The sequence below is a fragment of the Felis catus genome, chromosome B4 (assembly GCF_018350175.1).
Source record: "Felis catus isolate Fca126 chromosome B4, F.catus_Fca126_mat1.0, whole genome shotgun sequence".
In the NCBI taxonomy this organism is placed as follows: domain Eukaryota; kingdom Metazoa; phylum Chordata; class Mammalia; order Carnivora; family Felidae; genus Felis; species Felis catus.
Window position 1 is genome coordinate 74295338 of NC_058374.1, and position 6058 is coordinate 74301395.

Below are 6058 nucleotides of genomic sequence, written 5' to 3' on the forward strand. Positions count from 1 at the left end.
GTAAAGAGTGATGGGGAGTGAGAGGCTAATTTAGATTCTGTGGCCAGGGAAGGTCTCTGTGGAAGTCACTTTTAAGCTGAGGTCTGAGTGACAGGAAAGATCCAGTCATGTAAGTCAGGGAGCAGAGCAAGTTGAAAGGCCCTGCATGGGAACGAGTCTGGCTGGAAGAGGGTCCAGGTGCCTAGAGGCCAGTTTCACCAGAAAAGGGCAGAGAGGGGTCATGACTGGGTCCATTAGGGCCTCACAGGCCATGATAAGGTATCTAGATTTTGTTCTGCCCACAACAGGAAGCCATTGGAGGGTTTGCACTGGGGAGTGAGATGATCTGATCTAATATTTTTAGCTCACTCTGGCCCCTGTGCGGAAGGCGAGAACAGGCAGGTTATCACAGTGGTTCAGGGAGGTGGCTGTGGCTTGGCGCTGGGGCTGGAGAAAGGCAGGTGGATTTAGGCTTTTCCTAGGGAGGGGATGACAGGACTTGATGAAGATATGAAGGGAGGAGCAGGGGACAGATTGTGGTGTCATTCACTGAGGTGGTGAAGGTGAGGAGAAACACGTTTGAAGAACACTGGGGGTGGGAAGGAACCAGAAGTTCCATGCGGGGCACAGCAGGTTGGAGATGCTTTAAGACGGTGCCGGGAGCTGGTAGGCTCCGTAGGCCTGAAGCTTGGTGGGTAGCTCAGCGTTGGAACTCCGAATCTGCCCATCACCTGCCGGTGAATGGCATTTAAACAGGGGAGCAGAGCATATACATTGGGGTGAATGAGTGTGGGAGTTAAGAGGGGGAAAGAGGGAAGAGAGAGGAAGGACAAGAGGGAAGAGAGAGGAAGGACAAGAGGGGAGAGGAAGGAAGGAGAAAAGAAGGCCCCACGTCAAACTTGGAATGCTCAGAGGGGAGAGTGAGACACAGGAAGTGATTTAGGAAACACACTGAGGAAATCTTCCCAGGAGAGCGTGTGCTGTCGAAGCTGAGAGAAGACAGAGACAGGCTGAGGAAAGCGCTGGGGATCCCGTCTGACAAATGTAGCAAGCGGCTGGCTCTGGTAAAATCCTGGTCACTCCTGACTGTGCCTAGAACAGTTCAGTGGCATGGGGGAGGGGTGGTGAGAGGGTCAAAGGCAGTGAGTTGAGAGGGGGAGGATCGAGACAGTGGAGTCAAGTGACTCCACACCACATTTTAAAGACGTTCTGTTGTGGAAAGAGTGGGAAAGACTGTCAAGGAAGAGTGGTTTTGCTTTGTTTTTAAGATGCAAGCTCCCGGAGGCTCTGTATGCTGACAGGGTTGGGGGTGGGGGGATGCTATTTGCCAGAGCGAGGTCCTGAGGAGGTGAGTGGGGAGGGAGAGGATCCTGGCGCAAGTGGAGGGTGAGGGCGGGCCTGAGCCAGGAGCCAGGCCATCTACAGTCCCACACAGAAGGCCGCATGGCAGAGATGGTCACGGAACAGTCTGGCAGCTTCTGTTTTCTCAGTGGATCTGACAGAAAGGCGTCAGCCAGAGCATGTGAGAAGAGAAGAAAACAGGTGTTGGAGTGGATGGGGACAGAAGCTGTGAGGTGCTTCCTTGCAGGAGCAAGGAACGTGTGGGTGGGCCGCCTGGCACTGTGGAGAGCCCATCCCTATTTGTGCTCATGAATTAAAGTGAGACTAGTTTCCATACTTTGATGTTGCCACTTTGAGCTGCTACAGCTAAAAGTGGGTGATTCCATGGTAGGACTTCTGACCAGGACCAAAGAGGCTTCAGGAATGTACATTTCTGGTATCTGAGGGAACAGAGCTGGCCTCCAGCCATACTGTGAACTAGGGAAAGCCTATTGTAGGAGTCACTACGTCTTTCCCAGCATCCCGTCCTCCCTTCCTCTTCCAAAATAGAATCCAGTTTGCTCAAGGGTTCACCCAGCTCATGAGATTCACAGGAATAGGAAACTGAGCTCGTCTCCAGCTCCAAGAATGGATGCTGATATATTTTTTTAATTTTTTAAAATGTAAATCCAAGTTAGTTAACATATAACATAGTACTGGTTTCGGGAGTAGAATTTAGTGATTCATCACTTACATATAACACCCAGTGCTCATCCCACCAAGTGCCCATCACCCATTTAGTCCATCCCCCCCCCCAGCACCCCTCCAGGAACATGCAGTTTGTTCTCTGTCTTTCAGAGTCTCTTATTGTTTGTCGCCCTCTCTGTTTTTATCTTACTTTTGTTTCCTTTCCCCTAGGTTCATCTGTTTTGCTTCTTAAATTCCACATATGAGTGAAATCATATGGTACTTGTCTTTCTTGGACTGACTCATTTCACTTCGCGTAATTCACTCTAGTTCCATCCATGTAGTTGCAAATGGCAAGATTTCATTCTTTTTGATTGCCGAGTAATACTCCATTGTATATATATATACCACATCTGCTTTATCCATTCACCAGTTGATGGACATTTGGGCTCTTTCCATAATTTAGCTATAGTCGATAGCACTGCTATAAGCATTGTGGTGCACGTGCTCCTTCGAATCAGCATTTCTGTATCCTTTGGATAAATACCTAGTAGTGCAATGGCTGAGTCGTAGGGTAGTTCTATTTTTATTTTTTTGAGGAACCTCCATAGTGTTTTCCAGAGTGGCTGCACCAGTTTGCATTCCTACTAGCAGTGCAAAAGGGTCCCCCTTTCTCCACATCCTCGCCAACATCTGTTGTTTCCTGAGTTGTTCGTTTTAGCCGTTCTGACAGGTGTGAGGTCATATCTGATATTCGAAACCAATCCACACACGCCATTTCTCTGATGATGGTTAGTAAGTAGTCCAGGGATGGGGCATGGAGCCCAAGTTGGGCCAATCAGATGGAAGGGAAGGACTTGATCCCATTGGTGGACTCCTATTGTTTCTCTCTCCCGTTTAACCAGAAGAAGGAAACCTAACGTTCCAGTATTGGCCGCAGTTGCAAAACGAAGCTGATGCTATCAACAGCAGTGGAGAGAGATGGAAATAATCTGGGGCCCCAATGACATTGTTAAATCCTTGAATCAGCCAGCCTCAAAGCGCATCTTACTTCTAAACTTCCTGTCACTTGAGACAATAAAACTCCTTATTTTTTTAAAAAACCAGCTTAAGTCAGGATTTCTGCTACTTGCAGCAAAAGCATCTTCATGGACACAATTGTTTTCCTGTATTTACACCATATTAGAAATCTTCAAACAGGCGGCCAGTGCTCGCCTTGTGCTCAGTTAAACATACGGTCTAACGGCAGCATGAATGTGTGTGTCCAGGAAGCAGGACTCAGGGTCACCGTGGCACTTCTGCCCCTACAGTTTGGGATCACCAAGAGACACGTATGTTTGTTTACATGCTGGTTTTGCCAATTGAACTTGTTTTTGTTATTCTGTGAACCAATGAAAGATGCGTGAGGAAAAGAATAATTGTATAAAAGCCACACTGAATGCGTTTACTAAACAGTAGAGGGAAAGTAGCTTTACTACTGGCACGGGTGAGACAAGTAGACAATAATTGGGAAATTTTGTTTAATCTAGAAGATTCTGAACTCAGATGGTTTCCTGACTATCTTTGAGTCGTCTCTCTACTTTTTAAAGCAGTTGGGACCAGGGGGCCCCTGGGTGGCTCAATTGGTTAAGTGCCAGACTTCAGCTCATGTCATGATCTCCGGGTTTGGCTTGTCAGTTTGACCCCCGCATTGGGCTCTGTGCTGTGAGGGCAGAGCCTGTTTTGGATCCTCTGTCCCCCTCTCTCTACCCCTCCCCTGCTGTCTTTCTCTTTTTCAAAAATAAATAAAGATTAAAAGGGGAAAAAAAGATGCTGAGGTGCCTGGGTGGCTCAGACGGTTAAGCCTCTGACTTTGGCTTAGGCCATGATCAGGTTCATGAGTTGGAGCCCTGTGCTGGGCTCTGGGCTGACAGTGTGGACCCTGGAGCCTGCTTTGAATTCTGTGTCTCCTTCTGTCTCTGCCCCTCCCCTGTTCACACTCTGTCATTCTCTCTCTCAAATAAATAAATAAATATAAATAAATATTTTAAAAAGTGGTTTGTTTGTTTGCTTGTTTGTTTTTTCTAAAAAAGAGCTGTTAGGACCAGAGACTTTTAGTTTTTTAAAGGTCTGTACAGGGGCACCTGAGTGGCTTAGTCAGTTCAGCTCATGTCATGCTCTCACAGTTCATAGGCTTGAGCCTCGCATCAGGCTCTGTGCTGACAGCTCGGAACCTGGATTCGGTTCTGTGTCTCCCTCTCTCTCTGCCCCTCCCCTGCTCAGGCTCTGTCTTTCTCCCTCTCAAAAATAAATAAACATTAAAAAAAAATTTTTTTTAACTCTGTACAAAACTTCAGTCAGCTGTCACACGCTTGTAGAAGGGGCTTTGTCCTTTCAAAATATTGTTACATGAAGGTATATTTAGATGTTTTACTTCAATAAAATAGTCGCGTTGTTTTTTCATTTTTACTGTCTCCCTGCTTTTACTGAATATCTACTATAACTGATTACCTGACTAGTTGCCGGTCTGGGATCTTCCAAGGACACGTGTCCACGGCTCCCCTGCAGCCTCGTCTCCCATAGGGCCACCTGCTGTCCTCTCACGCTCTCCCCCTCTACCTCATCTGCACCCGTTGTTTAAAATTACAAGACAAGGGTACCTTTCATTTCCATAGGAAGTCAGGAAGGAGCTACGTACCCTAAAATGTTACCTGCTATTTCTGCACGAAGAGATTATAGATTTTTTTTCCTTCTGTGTGTGAATAATAATGATGTGAACTAGTATTGATTTGGTAATAAGAAAGCAAAAATAAAAGATCCGCCCCCCCCCCCCAGGACAAGGAATGCCTTGCCTTTTGATGAGAATTTACTCTTTATGGATAACTTTTAGATCCATCATATCAGGGGCACTTCATACCGACCTACTGGAGAAACCATTCACTCCCACGTACAGACAAGGAAACCAAGATGGAGAGGAGGGAGCTGTCTGGCCCCGGATGCCAGCGCTCGTAAGTCGACCCTGTTTAGATGCCTAGGTCCACGATGCCTGCTTCAACTGGTTTTTGCAGTCCTCTACATTACTAAAGGTTTCGGGAAAATAGACTGATCGCGGCGAAATATGCTTCCGGTGCCAGAATCGAGAGTTACATTCATATTGCCAAAACGTAGCAATCTATATAAATATAGTTCTAAATGTTGGAAGCCCAAGTCCCAAAAGGAGACTGGAGGAGAAGGAAGGCCTACCCAGCACAGGTGGCAGCTCCACACAAGGTCAATGTCACGTGGGAGATGGTAGTAACCTTTCTCGTCCAACGCCCACTGAAGGCTTCAAGATAAACTCCATTGGTCTGCACCAGACAACTGAGGCCCGTTGTTTAACCCCTTTGGGCTTTGGCTTTGTGTTCTATAAACTGGGAGCGCTAATACCGAAACACCTAAATCCTCTTATTAGGATTCAAATGGTAACATACGTAAAGCCCTGAAAACAGCCGCTGGTGGAGTCTGTCATCATCATCATCTTCACTATCACCATCATCACCATCATCACCATTATCATCAATATCATCACCATTACCAGTACCACTGACACAAGTACCACACTACAAGTGGTACCCTTACCGGTACTATTAGAAGGAATCGCAGTACTACTGTTCTCATAAAAACTGAAAGACTTCACTGGTGCCGCCTGGTTGATGGCCATTAGAGCCAGAATATGATCAATCGGAACAGCATTCTTCTATAAGGATTTGTCGGAGCTGTTGGGGGTCTTCTCTGCTTCACTCAGATCTCTTCATTCTCTTGCTGAGAATTTGGCCTCTCCCGGTTGACTGAGCAACCTCTCATCACCTCCAGGAACATATCGCCTCCACTTTGGCCCCCCTCAGTCCTCTGAGAATGGGAAAAAGAGTTCTCTGTCGAGGAATGACCGAGAAGCGTTTCCTCGGTTCTTTTCCATCTTGGTAGTTCGTTTTGACTTCCCATGGCTCTAGAGGTTCCAGGAGGCAGCCCACGTATGCAGAGCCACAGAGAGACTGGCAGGGGTGGGGGGAGATGAGGTTCATTCACCACTGGCCTGAACAGCCTGAGCGTGGGC